This window comes from Salvelinus alpinus, chromosome 8, assembly GCF_045679555.1.
Source record: "Salvelinus alpinus chromosome 8, SLU_Salpinus.1, whole genome shotgun sequence".
Taxonomy (NCBI): domain Eukaryota; kingdom Metazoa; phylum Chordata; class Actinopteri; order Salmoniformes; family Salmonidae; genus Salvelinus; species Salvelinus alpinus.
The window spans coordinates 87,025,081-87,042,845 of NC_092093.1; the positions used below are offsets into that span (position 1 = coordinate 87,025,081).

General features: G+C 43.4%; 1 protein-coding gene and 1 pseudogene across 1 annotated transcript in view; one reads left to right on the forward strand and one right to left on the reverse strand.

Annotated features, from left to right (window-relative positions):
* The window catches only part of LOC139583845 (GTPase IMAP family member 4-like), a 796,172-nt gene that overhangs the window by 82,515 nt on the left and 695,892 nt on the right, over nucleotides 1–17,765 (reverse strand). The gene's annotated exons all lie outside the window — the stretch shown is intronic.
* LOC139583878 (U7 small nuclear RNA) lies at nucleotides 4,244–4,301 on the forward strand (annotated as a pseudogene).

The window sequence follows — 17,765 nt, forward strand, 5'->3', positions numbered from 1 at the left end:
GATGCCGGTCAATCACCCTCGGTCTGGGGCTCCATGCAAGATCTCACCTCGTGGGGCATCAATGATCATGAGGAAGGTGAGGGATCAGCCCAGAACTACACGGCAGGACCTGGTCAATGACCTGAAGAGAGCTGGGACCACGGTCTCAAAGAAAACCATTAGTAACACACTACACCATCATGGATTAAAATCCTGCAGCGCACGCAAGGTCCCCCTGCTCAAGCCAGCGCATGTCCAGGCCCGTCTGAAGTTTGCCAATGACCATCTGGATGATCCAGAGGAGGAATGGGAGAAGGTCATGTGGTCTGATGAGACAAAAATAGAGCTTTTTGGTCTAAACTCCACTCGCCGTGTTTGGAGGAAGAATAAGGATGAGTACAACCCCAAGAACACCATCCCAACCGTGAAGCATGGAGGTGGAAACATCATTCTTTGGGGATGCTTTTCTGCAAAGGGGACAGGACGACTGCACCGTATTGAGGGGAGGATGGATGGGGCCATGTATCGCGAGATCTTGGCCAACAACCTCCTTCCCTCAGTAAGAGCATTGAAGATGGGTCGTGGCTGAATCTTCCAGCATGACAACGACCCGAAACACACAGCCAGGGCAACTATGGAGTGGCTCCGTAAGAAGCATCTCAAGGTCCTGGAGTGGCCTAGCCAGTCTCCAGACCTGAACCCAATAGAAAATCTTTGGAGGGAGCTGAAAGTCCGTATTGCCCAGCGACAGCCCCGAAACCTGAAGGATCTGGAGAAGGTCTGGAGGGAGGAGTGGGCCAAAATCCCTGCTGCAGTGTGTGCAAACCTGGTCAAGAACTACAGGAAACGTATGATCTCTGTAATTGCAAACAAAGGTTTCTGTACCAAATATTAAGTTCTGCTTTTCTGATGTATCAAATACTTATGTCATGCAATAAAATGCAAATGAATTACTTAAAAATCATACAATGTGATTTTCTGGATTTTTGTTTTAGATTCCGTCTCTCACAGTTGAAGTGTACCTATGATAAAAATGACAGACCTCTACATGCGTTGTAAGTAGTAAAACCTGCAAAATCGGCAGTGTATCAAATACTTGTTCTCCCCACTGTATATACGTATCGTAGACTCATCAACAGAGATGTTAGCATGTTCCAGGATTTCTATAAGTCTTTCTATAAGTATATATATATATATATATATATATATACACACACAGTTGAAGTCGGAAGTTTACATACACCTTAGACAAATACATTTAATCCTAGTAAAAATTCCCTGTCTTAGGTCAGTTAGGATCACCACTTTATTTTAAGAATGTGAAATGTCAGAATAATAGTAGAGAGAATGATTTATTTCAGCTTTTATTTCTTTGGTGTAACTGAGTCATGCTTTTTCTGTCACGATCGTGTGTTGAATTAATGGACCAAGGCGCAGCGTGCATAAAGTTCCACATGTTTATTAGATGAAACTCACACAAAACAATAAAGCGCAAAACGAAATGTGACGCTAATGTAGTGCTCGCAGGCAATTAGACATAGACAAGATCCCACAAAAACCCAGTGGGAAAAGGCTGCCTAAATATGATCCCCAATCAGAGACAACGATAGACAGCTGCCTCTGATTGGGAACCATACCAGGCCAACATAGAAATGAAAAAACTAGACTACCCCCCCTAGTCACACCCTGACCTAACCAAAATAGAGAATAAAAAGGATCTCTAAGGTCAGGGCGTGATAGTACCCCCCCCTCCCAAAGGTGCGTACTCCGGCCTGCATAACCTGACTCCTAAGGGGAGGGTCCGGGTGGGCATCTTGCCTCGGTGGCGGCTCCGGTGCGGGACGTAGACCCCGCTCCGCCATCTTCGGTGGCGACTCTGGTGCGGGGATCGTCGCCGGAAGCTCTGGATCGTCGCCGGAGGAACCAGACCGTGGATCGTCGCCGGAAGCTCCGGACCGTGGATCGTCGCCGGAAGCTTCTTTCCGTGGGTCGTCGCCGGAAGCTCCGGACCGTGGATCGTCGCCGGAAGCTCCGGACCGTGGGTCGTCGCCGGGGGAACCGGACCGTGGGTCGTCGCCGGAGGAACCGGACCGTGGATCGTCGCCGGAGGAACCGGACCGTGGATCGTCGCCGGAAGCTCCGGACCGTGGGTCGTCGCCGGAGGAACCGGACCGTGGGTCGTCGCCGGAGGAACCGGACCGTGGGTCGACGCCGGAAGCTCCGGACCGTAGATCGTCGCCGGAAGCTCCGGACCGTAGATCGTGTGTTGAATTAATGGACCAAAGCGCAGCGTGCATAGAGTTCCACATGTTTATTAGATGAAACTCACAGAAAACAATAAAGCGCGAAACGTGACGCTAATGTAGTGCTCGCAGGCAACTAGACATAGACATGATCCCACAAAAACCCAGTGGGAAAAGGCTGCCTAAATATGATCCCCAATCAGAGACAGCGATAGCCTCTGATTGGGAACCATACCAGGCCAACATAGAAATGAAAAAACTAGACTACCCACCCTAGTCACACCCTGACCTAACCAAAATAGAGAATAAAAAGGATCTCTAAGGTCAGGGCGTGACATGTTCAGTTCTGCCCACAAATGTTCTATAGGATTGAGGTCAGGGCTTTGTGATGGCCACTCCAATAGCTTGACTTTGTTGTCCATTTCAATGCATTGAAAGTATAGAAAGTGTTACTTTCTTCAGCGCGACTAGCGCTTAGAGGTTACAGACCTATTTTTTTACCACTACATCACAGGATGAAGACTGCCATGACCACTCTAATACCTTGACTTTGTTGTCTTTAAGCCATTTTGCCATAACTTTGGAAGTATGCTTGGGGTCATTGTCAATTTGGAAGACCCATTTCCTGACTGATGTCTTGAGATGTTGCTTCAATATATCCACATAATTTTCCTGCCTCATGATGCTATCTATTTTGTGAAGTGCACCAGTCCCTCCTGCAGCAAAGCACCCCAACAACACGATGCTGCCACCCCTGTTCTTCACGGTTGGGATGTTGTTCTTCGGGTTGCAAGCCTCCCCCTTTTTCCTCCGAACATAACGATGGTCATTATGGTCAAACAATTCTATTTTTGTTTCATCAGACCAGAGGAGATTTCTCCAAAAAGTACAATCTTTGTCTCCATGTGCAGTTACAAACCGTAGTCTGGCTTTTTATATGGCGGTTTTGGAGCAGTGGCTTCTTCCTTGCTAAGCGACCTTTCAGGTTATGTCGATATAGGAGTCGTTTTACTGTGGATATAGATATCTTCACAAGATCCTTTGCTGTTGTTCTTGGATTGATTTGCACTTTTCGCACAAGTACGTTCATCTCTGGGAGACAGAATGCATCTCCTTCCTGAGCGGTATGACGGTTGCATGGTCCCAAGGTGTTTATACTTACGTACTATTGTTTGTACAGATGAACGTGGTACCTGTAGGTGTTTGGAAATTGCTCCCAAGGATGAACCAGACTTGTGGAGGTCTACAAATATTTTTCCAAGGTCTTGGCTGATTTATTTTGATTTTCCCATGATGTCAAGCAAAGAGGCACTGAGTTTGAAGGTAGGCCCTGAAATACATCCACTGGTACACCTCCAATTGAATCCAATGATGCAATTAGCCGATCAGAAGCTTCTAAAGCCATGGAATTTTCTGGAATTTTCCAAGCTGTTTAAAGGCACAGTCAACTTAGTGTATGTAAACTTCTGACCCACTGGAATTGTGATACAGTGAATTACAAGTGAAATAATCTGTCTGTAAACAATTGTTGGAAAAATTACTTGTGTCATGCACAAAGTAGATGTCCTAACTGACTTCCCAAAACTATAGTTTGTTAACAAGAAATTTGTGGAGTGGTTGAAAAACGAGTTTTAATGACTCCAACCTAAGTGTATGTACACTTCCGACTTCAACTGTATATATATATATATATATATATATATATATATATATATATATATATACACACATGTATATACATATATGTTTTACTTTACTTCTTTACATTTTATGTACATTAAAGTTGGTTTTAACCAAATCAAGTTGAGGAAGAAAGAATTTGAACTCCACACCCCCCCTACCCTTGTACCTTGCCAAACCTGACCTTCACGAAACAGATACATGGAGAAGAGGGATAGAAGGGGGCATGAAGCCCTGAGATGTCCCCACAAGTCCCAAAGTTCATCGTCGTCGCTACAGGTTATAGGAAAGAGCAGAAGCTCTGAACTCTCTGTTCAGAACCCCGTCCTACCTAGAGGTTATGGAACATCTGCTCTTTTAGTATTTCTCCAGTAGGTTTCCTTAAGGAGGAAGACCCCCACTTCTTTGTCAAAGATAATAAAACTAAAACACTTTAGTAAATACTACAGTAATGTACACAAAAACAGTACAGTAAATAATACAGTATACTACAGTCCGCAAAGATACTACAGTAATTACTAGAGTATATACTACACATTTTTTTACTACAGTATGTATACTATAGTAAACTTTAAACACTACAGTAAATACTACAGTATACACTGTAGTCTGCAAAAAACACTACAGTGAATACTATAGTATTTTTTTATGTCGTTTTTTTTATGTGGGTATATAGGGAATGGGGTGCCATTTGGGACATACCTAATATTTTCAATTGAATGCAGATGAACTCATGAATTGAATGAAAACCTTGGCGTGATCCTGGACAACACCCTGTCGTTCTCAACTAACATCAAGGCGGTGACCCGTTCCTGTAGGTTCATGCTCTACAACATTCGCAGAGTACGACCCTGCCTCACACAGGAAGCGGCGCAGGTCCTAATCCAGGCACTTGTCATCTCCCGTCTGGATTACTGCAACTCGCTGTTGGCTGGGCTCCCTGCCTGTGCCATTAAACCCCTACAACTCATCCAGAACGCCGCAGCCCGTCTGGTGTTCAACCTTCCCAAGTTCTCTCACGTCACCCCGCTCCTCCGCCCTCTCCACTGGCTTCCAGTTGAAGCTCGCATCCGCTACAAGACCATGGTGCTTGCCTACGGAGCTGTGAGGGGAACGGCACCTCCGTACCTTCAGGCTCTGATCAGGCCCTACACCCAAACAAGGGCACTGCGTTCATCCACCTCTGGCCTGCTCGCCTCCCTACCTCTGAGGAAGTACAATTCCCGCTCAGCCCAGTCAAAACTGTTCGCTGCTCTGGCACCCCAATGGTGGAACAAACTCCCTCACGACGCCAGGTCAGCGGAGTCAATCACCACCTTCCGGAGACACCTGAAACCCCACCTCTTTAAGGAATACCTGGGACAGGAGAAAGTAATCCTTCTAACCCCCCCCCCCCCCCCCTTAAAAGAGTTAGATGCACTATTGTAAAGTGGTTGTTCCACTGGATATCATAAGGTGAATGCACCAATTTGTAAGTCGCTCTGGATAAGAGCGTCTGCTAAATGACTTAAATGTAATGTAAATGTAAAACCATTCAAAGTGATTGATGGCGATGATGATGAATATAAGAAATAAGAGCATGATTCTCTGACAATAGGAGCATCCCTGGTGAGTATCGAGGATCCCTTGGAGGCCAGCTTCATCCAGGAGAACCGTGAGCTACTGCAGGGCGGATCCAAGTTCTTCTGGATCCGCATGTACAAGAGCCACGAAGGTCAGTACCTATGTTTCCAAAATTCTGGTAACTTTCCCAGAAAGGATTTCTGGAAAACCAGGGATTTTTCTTTAATTACCAGAAATCTGCAACCCAATCAGTACCTCTTACTGACAACCCATAACATTGAGCAGGCTACTTAAGCAAAAACCCCGTGCCCTCGAATATGAAACATTTTTAACTAGCAAAATCACTTTGAATGAACAAAGTGCAAGTACCTGTCTCTTGCAATTCGAAGATTATGTCCCAATTTCAGAACCATGTTAATCTATTAATAGTTGTTCAATGACAATGAATCCCCCCTATCAAAGGATATTGGTTTGACCCCAGTGGCGGTCGATGTAACGTTCGTCTTCCTCCTCATCTGAGGAGGAGCAAGGATCGGACCAAAGCGCAGCGTAGTTTGAATACATACTATCATTTATTAAACGAAGACGAAAAAACACTTGAACAAACTACAAAACAATAAACGACGTGAACAGACCTGAACTTGAGAACATATAAAACATGAACGCACGAACAGGAACAAACGAATGAAACAGTACCATGTGGCGAACAAACACAGACACAGCAACAATCACACACAAACAACCAGTGAAAACAGCCTACCTTAATATGGCTCCCAATCAGAGACAATGACAAACACCTGTCTCTGATTGAGAACCATATTAGGCCAAACGAACAAACCTAAACATAGAAACAAATAACATAGACTGCCCACCCCAACTCACGCCCTGACCATACTAAATAAATACAAAACAAGGGAAATAAGGTCAGGAACGTGACAGTCGATGCCGTTTGAGATGAGGGAGGACAATATATATTTTTTATGAGCTTTATTTCTATTACAGCATGTTGGATGACTGTTATTTATATTCCATTCACCGAGTTCAATGTAACATCAATAAGTTTAGGCTACTACATGATACTCAAATGTTCCCTATACCCATCATGAGGTTGCTAGAACCTAGCCTACAAATGAAAGTTTACAATGTAGGTGCACAGGTCGAGAGAAATTCTACTTTGCACACTCTTGCCTGCATCTAGCTGATCTAGGGTGTAATCATTAGTCCAACAGTTGCAAACGAGAGTTTCTATTGTTTCTATTGTATGTTTATCCCCATTGCGTTATGTTTGCTTCCATTTAAGAAACATTTTTCAACAGAATCGGTGGAATGAATACAGCCCTGATCGCACACAAACTTCACTTTCATAGCTGCCACATACAAACAGCATGTAATTCCTTCTCACATCTACGGGCTCTCCACCTCTCACCCTTTCCCTTCACTTGTGGACTTCAGTGCACAACACATCAGCTGTCTGTGACCAGGCCAGAAAGCCTTTCCAAGCCACACCTTCATATCATAACTGCTACACGCAGCCTACATTGTTGGGTGAGTTCTTAAATTCACTTTCGTTATCTACTCCGATTTCAGAGCACTCTCGTCTGAGTGTGCCAGAACACAGAATAACTGATTTACAAATGTACAGCACTCATTGAATATGACCAGTGTCATAAACCTCGGCAAATAAATTGTTGCCAGCAGCACAGTTACAGTCACCAATGCTGTAGATAACATGAAAACAACCTAACCAGCAATGCTAGGGTGAGTAAAATGGTCAGAGTGAGATGTTCTCTCATTTGTGTCTGGAAGTAGCTATCAAGCTAGCCAACTTTAGCCTGTTAGCTTGGGTGCTTGACTGCTGTTGTGAGGTCAGAACGCTCGGATCAACCCTACTCCTCGAAATGCTCTGAATTTACAAACGGACAATCTGGCAATGCTCTGAATTTAAGAACGCTAAGAGCAATCTGAGCCGCACTCTGGCACTCCAGAGTGAATTTACGAACACACCTGTTGTCACTATATTAGCTAATGTCATAGTCAACATAGCTACTAGAACTAACACATTAGTAAACCCGCTACAATCATGCAGTACAGTGTACAGTCAGCAAGCAGTTTAGCAGTTATACCGACGGGCCCCAGTGGCAATAAATTAGGAAAAGCAAAAGCTTACCTTGACTTGGAAGAGTTACATTGTTGGATAGCCATAGCCAGCTAGCTAACATAGTATCCCTCTCTGTTTGAGCCTGGTGTTTGAGTAGGCTAAATTAGCTAGCTAAGTAAGTGAAAGTGAAAAAATTACAACAAAATATGTCTCTCTCTTTCTCACTTCTCCTTCATTTTGTAAGAAATGTATTTGGTCAAAACTATTAAACTATTGTCTTTCTCTCTCTTTGAGCCAACAACTCACCACATTTTATGCACTGCAGTGCTAGCTTCCTTTAGCTTATGCTTACAATGCTAGATTTATTATCTGATCCTTTGCTTGGGTGGACAACATGTCAGTTCATTCTGCAAGAGCTCTGATAGGTTGGAGGACGTGTAAGTCTATAGAAGGGGGTGAGAACCACAAGCCTCGTAGGTTTTGTATTGAAGTCAATGCACCCAGAGGGAGGACGAAACTAACTGTCCTCCAACTACATGATGGCGTTACCCTACAGAGTGCTGTTGAGGCTACTGGTAGACCTTCATTGCAAAACAATGTGTTTTAATCAATTATTTGGTGACGTGAATATATTTATAGTTGTATCTAAAAATGATATTCACTATTTAAATTGTTCTGAAATTCACAGTGGAGGATGGTCCTCCCCTTACTTCTCTGAGGAGCCTCCACAGTTTGACCCGTTGTTCTTGTCTCAGGTGACTGGGTGTGGATTGACAACAGTGTGGTGGACTATACTGTACCATCTGCAAAACGACCAAAGGTGAGTCGGACTCAGCAGATAGAGTCCGGTATTTAAGATGGGATGATATCAGAGTCATTATTCAAATGATTCTGTGTTGATGTTTGCTTTGAATTGTCTTGCATTTACGTTGTCTGTACATCTTTATCTCTTTCTTTTGCAGTCACCACACCAAAAGAGAAGCAACAAGTTACTGGTGAGGAGCAGATATAATTGGCTAGAGTAAAGCGTGACAAATTCTTTAGTTGTGACAATCAAATCAATCATTTTCTGGCTCTTGGGTACAGAGCCCTCCCCATTACTGGGGAAAATGCTAAACTAACCCAAGATCAACATCTAGGGGCAATTTCACCCTATTCCGTTTTTCTGTACATTATAAATAAACCAATCCCACCAACAATTCACCCAATAACACTGGGATTTTCTGACTGTCCTCTAGCTCCCCTAGTGGAGAAAGCTCCCCATGGTTATGAGAGCATCGCTGTGGCCGTCGTCTTGGTGATAATCATCGTGGTAGGACTCGGTGCCGTCCTACCGTTCTAAAATGTAGAATTGACGACATTACAATATAAAACGAACCATTTCGGTAATTTAGTTTAGTTTCATTGAGTCCTGTACAGATCGGTTTGGTGTGTAAAACTGAAGATCAAAATACTATCAATGTAATTTGCATTGTTTTTGCAAAATTATATTGTAAATCGATGCCCCAAAAAAAGAGAGAAATTAAGTTTTGAATGATACTTTTACTCACACTTCTGACTTACAGTGCATGCTAAATCAATACATACTGAATCAACAGGTTTTTAGGGGGTTCATGTAAATAAAATGGTCAGATAGGCGTTTAATATGACACACAGTATTAAGAACTCTATAATTGGACCTCAACTATAATGAATTACAGCTCCATCACTACACAAAAAAGGGTTCTATCTTGAACACAAAATGGTTCTCCTATGGGGCAAACCGAAGAACCCTTTTGGAACCCTTTTTTCTAAGCGTGTATGAGGCAGACTACACATACTGTATTGACTAGAACAGGAAGAGATGGAGAAGGGTCAAATTAATGTTACCATGACCACCACAAAGAGTCTCAGAAAGGAGAGCAGTGTGGAATTAAACGTGGGCCCTTTAGGCTGTCTAAGGAGTGCAGTGTGGAATGCAAGCTGTCCAAGCCTGCCAACCCTGTCCAACACCATAAAGGAAACACGGTGCCTCAAAATCCACTCAGTCATTACTGTCAGCAGGTCCTAAACTACACACACCAGTTATGGTAACAACCTCTGAGAATATGAACAAACTTTATATCAAACACAGTCAGTCAGTCTGTCATTCAATCAATCAGTCACTGGCTCACTTAGTCAGTCAGTCTATCTGTCTGTCAGTCAATCAGTCAGTCGCTTAGTCGGTCACTCAGTCACTCACTCAGTTACATTCAGTTACATGCAACGCAAGTTAATCTGCAAATAAAATGTATTACTGCTTTACATAAAGAGCAGACGGCTGTATATGTAACCGATGTGAAATGGCTAGCTAGTTAGCGGTGGTGCGCGCTAATAGCGTTTCAATTGGCGACGTCACTCGCTCTGAGACCTTGAAGTAGTTGTTCCCCTTGCTCTGCAACGGCCGTGGCTTTTGTGGCGCGATGGGTAACGATGCTTCGAGGGTGGCTGTTGTCGATGTGTGCAGAGGGTCCCTGGTTCGAGCCCAGGTAGGGGCGAGGAGAGGGACGGAAGCTATACTGTTACATATATTCAGAGTGTGCCTACTGATTTCTCTGTGGCTCAGAGGGGGGCTCCAGCTTGCAGGAATGAGCAGTTCTCAGAACAGTGCTCTCTCAGGTGTCAATCATTCAACCAGATCACCTCCAACCCTCCACTCTCCTCTGCCTACCCCTCCTTCAACCCTCTCCCTCTCTCTCGCCCAACCCCAGCCTGTGGTGTGCTGCTCCCAGTGCCCTCATATTTGAAAGGAGGTTTCTCCATGGCAACCGGAACCATTTAAGGCAGTGGCACTGGCAGCTAATCCTCAAGATATTACACAATTCTTACTTCTTCTCAGTAAGAGGGTTTTACCAATGCCCAAGAATTCTCCCCCAAACAACATAAACCCTTCCTCTCCATCCACCGGAGGAGGAAATCAACAACAGCTCTAGATACTACAGCTGCTGAAAGTTGGAGAGGGAACAACAGTAGGTAGGTCTCTTCATGTTTCATGTTTTTTTCCATTTATTTCCAATTGTAGTTTTGTACGGGTATACAGTTTTATATCATTTGAGTTTTAAAGAAGTGTGTATTGTTCAGGTTTGTCTGACATGCATGGTACACGGTGCGTGGGAGGACGTTGGAGAGATATTGGAGTCTTGTGCAAGTGTTCAGAGTTAGCGTTGGCGTGCATGCACTTGTGCGTTTCATCTGTGGTGACTCAGGGATCATACAGCATAAATACTTTGTATGTTGATGTCTGGGGAGCTGCTACAGGCATCTGGGACTGTTACACAGCATGCGGCTTCCTGTATTAGAATTCCTCCTATGCTCATGTTGTGGGATTCATCTGTAGCTATTATTATTGTTTAGATGTTTAATGCTAATCTGAATCATTGGTGAGATTTTTTTATTTTTTTATTTACTTGAAATTCAATTTCTATACAGTGAGAGTGCATGTGTTCATGCAACTCGGGCTCCCGAGTGGAGCAGCGGTCTGAGGCACTGCATCTCAGTGCTAGAGGCATCACTATAGACACCCTGGTTCGATTCCAGGCTGTATCACAACCAGCTGTTTTTGGGATTCCCAAAGGGCGGCGCACAATTGGCCCAGCGTCGTCCGGGTTTGGCCTGTGTAGGCCGTAATTGTAAATAAGGATTTGTTCTTAACTGACTTGCCTAATTAAATAATAATAAAAAAGGAGTTATAGCCTCTGTGCTCCTATAATATGGCTTAACTCTCTAATCTTTGTCACGCCCTGACCATAGTTTGCATTGTTTGTTTCTATGTTTTGTTTGGTCAGGGTGTGATATGAGTGGGCATTCTATGTTGTATGTCTAGTTTGTCTATTTCTATGTGTTTGGCCTGATATGGTTGTCAATCAGAGGCAGGTGTTAGTCGTTGTCTCTGATTGGGAACCATATTTAGGTAGCCTGTTTTGTATTGTGGGTTGTGGGTGATTGTTCCTGTTCCTGTGTTTGTGTTCACGTTACGGGACTGTTTAGTCGTCGTCGTTTGTTTGTTGGTTTATTGTTTTGGTTCTTGTTCAAGTATTCTAATTAAAATGAATACTCACCACGCTGCATCTTGGTCCTTCTCTCTTTCGCCCGACGAAGAGCGTTACAGAATCACCAAGGACCAAGCAGCATGGTAACGGGCAGCAGCAGCAGCAGTAGCGACCGAAATCGCAGGACCCCTGGACCTGGGAGGAGATTCTGGACGGCAAGGGACCCTGGGCACAGGCTGGAGAATATCGCCGCCCTCGTGAAGAGCTGGAGGCAGCTAAAGCCGAGAGGCGGTGGTATGAGGAAGCAGCACGAAAGCGCGGCTGGAAGCCAGAGAGGCAGCCCCAAAAATGCACACGGGGGGGGGGGGGGGGGGGGGCACACGGGCAGTGTGGCTAAGTCAGGTAGGAGACCTGAGCCAACTTCCCGTGCTTACCGTGGAGAGAGATGGTCCGGGCAGGCACCGTGTTATGCGGAGATTCGCACGGTGTCTCCAGTACGTGTGCATAGCCCGGTGCGGTACATAGCAGCGCCTCGTATCGGCCGGGCTAGAGTGGGCATCGAGCCAGGTGCCATGAAGCCGGCTCTACGCATCTGGTCTCCAGTACGTGTGCATAGCCTCAGACTGTGCTGAATGCTCACCGTAGCCATGCCAGTGCGGCGAGGTGGAATAGGCCGCACTGGCATGGCTACGGTGAGCATTCAGCACAGTCTGAGCACTGATGGAGGGATTGTGCGTTCCTGGTGTAACTCGGGCAGTTGTTGTTGCCATCCTGTACCTGTCCCGCAGGTGTGATGTTCGGATGTACCGATCCTATGCAGGTGTTGTTACTCGTGGTCTGCCACTGAGAGGACGATCAGCTGTCCGTCCTGTCTCCCTGTAGCGCTGTCTTAGGCGTCTCACAGTACGGACAATGCAATTTATTGCCCTGGCCATATCTGCATTCCTCATGCCTCCTTGCAGCATGCCTAAGGCATGTTCACGCAGATGAGCAGGGACCCGGGCATCTTTCTTTTGGTGTTTTTCAGAGTCAGTAGAAAGGCCTCTTTAGTCCTAAGTTTTCATAACTGTGACCTTAATTGCCTACCGTCTGTAAGCTGTTAGTGTCTTAACTTCTTTGGGATAGGGGGGCGCTGTTTTCACTTTGGGAAAAAATCGTGCCCAATTTAAACGGCCTTGTACTCTATTCTAGATCGTACAATATGCATATTATTATTACTATTGGATAGAAAACACTCTCAAGTTTCTAAAACCGTTTGAATTATATCTGTGAGTAAAACAGAACTCATTTTGCAGCAAACTTCCTGTCAGGAAGTGAAAAATCTGAAATCGAGGCTCTGTTCCAGGGCCTTCCTATTCATTTGCTTGAAATCTATGGATATACATGCACTTCATACGCCTTCCACTAGATGTCAACAGGCAGTGAGAGGTGAAATGGGGTGTCTAGCTAGATCTGAGGTCGAATAAGAGCTCTTGGAATGACGTGACCCCAAATTTCCTTTGTTCAGCAAGGCGCGGGAAGGAACCCTGGATTGCCTTCTGAAAAGCTTTCGTTATAGACGGCTAATATCTCCGGCTTTGATTTTATTTGATACATGTGATAATATCATCGTAAAGTATGTTTTTTCAATATAGTTTTATCAGATTATTGAAAGTTTATCGGGAGTTTTGGCGTTTTCCGTTTTCTGCGTTTGGTGAAGATGGACAGCTTTGCGCCACTTGGCTAGCTTTGGTTGCTAATTCGACAGGAGAAAAGGACATTCTAAAACCAAACAACGATTGTTCTGGACAAAGGACCCCTTGTACGAGATTCTGATGGAAGCTCAGCAAAAGTAGGAACCATTTATGATGTTATTTCGTATTTCTGTGGAAAATGTTTAGTACTATTTTTCGCCCTCATTGCAGGCGCTGTCTCGCTATAACGTAAGCTGTATGTCGTACTAAAGTTATTTTTAGAATTCTAACACGGCGATTGCATTAAGAACTAGTGTATCTTTCATTTGCTGTACAACATGTATTTTTTAGTAAAGTTTATGATGAGTTATTTGGTCAGATTAGGTGAGTGTCAGAAATATATCCGGAGATTCTGGGAAATAGTTGCTACGTTTTCACAATGTATAACCACAGATTTCAGCTCTAAATATGCACATTTCCGAACAAAACATAAGTGTATTGTATAACCTGATGTTATAGGACTGTCATCTGATGAAGTTTGTCAAGGTTAGTGAAAAATTATATATCTTTTGCTGTTTTTTTGCGATCGCTAATTTTTGCTGCTGATAAATGGGTTGTGTTTTTGGCTATTGTCGTAAGCTAATATAATGCTATATTGTGTTTTCGCTGTAAAACACTTAAAAAATCTGAAATATTGGCTGGATTCACAAGATGTTTATTTTTCATTTGCTGTACACCATGTATTTTTCATAAATGTTTTATGATGAGTATTTAGGTATTTCACGTTGGTCTCTGTAATTGTTCTAGCTGCTTTGGTGATATTTGTGATTGTAGCTGCAATGTAAAACTATGATTTATACCTGAAATATGCAATTTTTTTTAACAAAACATAGATTTATTGTATAACATGTTATAAGACTGTCATCTGATGAAGTTGTTTTCTTGGTTAGTGACTAATTATATCTCTTTTTGGGGGTTTTGTGCAAGCTACCTGTGCTGTGAAAGAAATGTCTGTGCTTTTTTTGTATTTGGTGGTGAGCTAACATAAATATACGTGGTGTTGTCGCTGTAAGACATTAAAAAAATCGGACATGTTGGCTGGATTCACAAGATGTTTATCTTTCATTTGCTGTATTGGACTTGTTAATGTGTGAAAGTTAAATATTTTGAAAAAATATTTTTGGAATTTCGCGCGCTGGAATTTTGCGCGCTTTCAGTGGAATGTGGGGGGGGTTCCTCTAGCCCCGGGGCTAGACAGGTTAACGACCATTCTACGGGTGCATGGGAAACAGTGTTTAAACCCTTTACAATGAAGATCTGTGAAGTTATTTGGATTTTTATGAATTATCTTTGAAAGACGTTGTCCTGAAAAAGGGACGTTTCTTTTGGTTTCTTTTTGACCATATTAATCGAAAACAACACAGAAGGGACTTAATTGTTACCAAGGAATTATTTGATATAGAGATAAAAACAGCTGCATTGGACCTTTCAAAAAAAGACACCCTGCTATTGATTCAATACTATAACTCTTGACACATCAAAACCTGACTCACAAGACGCTAACGTCAACATCTACAAGGCAGTTGGCACGTACGGTCGGCACATTTACTGTACACGTATTGCGTCAGAGCAGCACCCCGGTTTCAAATCCAACAGGAAAACTTCAGAGTACATCGCTTGCATATTCCATTGTATGTCTGTCTTAGCTTTTCCCCTCATGTCTATGCCTACTGTGTCCTCCTGACCCCTGACCTATGCTCTGCTTTGGGGACTCTTTGCTGAGCGAGTGAGGATGGCTGCAGATCCAGAAGTGCACTCACATTCACAGCCCAGATAAAAAGCCCTTCCTTTCTCTATCCTGGCAGCAGATGCCTTTCAAAACACACACACAAGCATGTCAAAGAGTATCTTTAAGAACAAGACATGCGCACATAGACACACAGACACACTCGCATGTGCACAGACATTGTTGTAGAATGACTAGAATATTCACAGCTTTGACACCAACCCTAATCCAAACCATCTCAGCACTCTATATTTGCAGATGTGAGGTTATGCTGTGGTTATTATGAATACATTATGAATTATGAATATTTTCAGAATTGTAAAGTTACTGGCAGATAATCTCCAGCTTGTGAATCAGGCTTTTGTGAAATGATGTTACTGTACTGTTTCGAGTACTCAACTTAAACCAGATGGGTATCCTACGAAGCAGGTTTGAGGAGTTAGCGAGGTAACTTTGGTCAGTTGAGTTCAACTCGGGATAACCGGTCATACGAAAGTGTCTCACCCTTTAGCCAGGTAAATTTCTATTACCCTGAATGAAATTACTGAGCCGCAAGTTGAGGACCAATTATGTCAGATTCCCTCCTTCTTGCAAAGATTGCATCATCATTCCTTTCATTTGTGGAAGGCGACTGATTAAATAATGTATTAATCAAAATGTTTTTTTTTGTGTACATTTTTTAAATGTTAACCCAGCTAGCAATGAGGAATCGGCCCAGAAGCGCCCCTCTTCCCAGGGGGCCAGAACTGATTGAATCAGCCTGGAATCGGGTGTCGGATTCGGCCCGGAATCAAAATGAATGACTGCCCAGAATCGGCCCAAGTACATCGGGCCGTTTCCGTCTACCTTCAATTCAGCCGACTTTGCCGGTATCTTAACAGAATCCCCCCAGAAGCAGCCCGATGCAAATTTAAATAAATGTATACAAAATTACCCGATTTAGTCATTTTAAATATTACTATTTTATACATACAAATTGTACCCATCCACAAAAAAAAACATTTTGTGTCTGAGGAAACGCCATACACCTGGTGACCGTGTCAGCGTGCATGTGCTTGGCCTGCCACAGGAGTCGCTACAGTGCGATGGGACAAGGACATGCCGGCCGGCCAAACGCCCCCCTAACTCGGACGACGCTGGTCCAATTGCGCGTCACCTCATGAGTCTCCCGGTCACGGCCGGCACGGGTCTCGAACCAGCATCTGTAGCAGCCCAGTTTTCCGCTGCGCCACTCAGGAGGCTCCAGCCACAATTTTTTTAATGCTTATTAATTTCCTTGTACAAAGTATGAAAATACTATAATACTATGCAGAATTTCATTTAAATGTTAATTGTATTTTTTGATCACAGAAACAACGAGAAAATATGGAGAAATAATATAACGTTATATAATGTTAATTATATAAAGCAGCCCATGTAATCATCTGCCAGAGAGTAGCCCCAATCAGCCGAGCCCAAAGTAATACATTTGGGCCAGATAACTCACACCGGAATCGGCCCGAGCTCAATCCCCCGCATCCTAGCCATAAGTAATACTGCCAAAGGCGGCCTAGACTCGGGCCACATGATGTCAACCGTGTGCCCCAACTCACAGCCGGAATCGGCCCAGATCCACTGTGCTAGCTGGGAATATTTCACATTACACATTTAGTAATGACATAATGCATTTTAAACTTCACTCAATATAACACTTTTGTATGACTTAATAATCAAAATAATATTGATAGGAGTGGGAAAAAAGTCCTTGTGCTTTAATAAGCACACCAAAGACTGTTTAACGATAAGCAAGAAAATAAAGTTAAAGTTCAACTTTATGACCATAATTATCCTATTTACACTTTGTAGTCAATTTTGGCACGAGAATAACTGTTACTGACTCATATCGATGCCACATAGGCCATTTTCAAAGGGATTTGTTGCTTTTTAAAAGTAGTCGCTCTTTAAAGCTAGAATCCTTCATTGAAACAACAACAAAGCCGGACCCCGCCTGTGTTTTGGTAATAAGCTGAGGGATGGGCCTTAAGAAATGTAACCACTCTCAAGTTCATAGACATACACTACCGTTCAAAAGTTTGGGGTCACTTAGAAATGTCCTTGGATGAAAGGACATGGATGCAAGGGCTGACCATCCATGAGTATAGTTTAACCATGCTGTGAAGCTATACAGTGTTTGTTTACATTAATAGTGTTCACAGACATTGGAGTAAAACAAGTTTGTATTTTGGGTCCTGATGGGGTTTTACTAAGCTCATGAGGCATTTATAAGTTATATTCTTCAAGAATCAATGGGTATATATCAATAATTTATAAATCCAAAAATGGATGATGTAGAACTAAGAATTCCTGAGAGCATCTCATCAGAATTGTACATAAACTTGATCTTGTATAATATTGAATCATAGTTGTGGCATCATACAGTACAGTAGATTCATGATCACAAATGCAACAATTGTCTCATTAATATAGTATAAGTTATTATTTTGTATACAGTAGGTTTCTCTCATTCTTTCTGTCCCTCTTATGCTCCTCTTACACCTCTTCCTCCACCTCCTTCTCTAGACCCACTCTGGCCTTAGAAAGAGGGAGCGCAGTACAGCACTGTGTGGCCAGGATCCCTATAGAGTCTCCAGCTTGTTGAGTGTGTTTTTATCAGCCCAGACCAAATATGAACAGAGCAGTACAGAGAGGTCCTTGATGAAAACCTGCTCCAGATTGCTCAGGACCTCAGATGGGCGA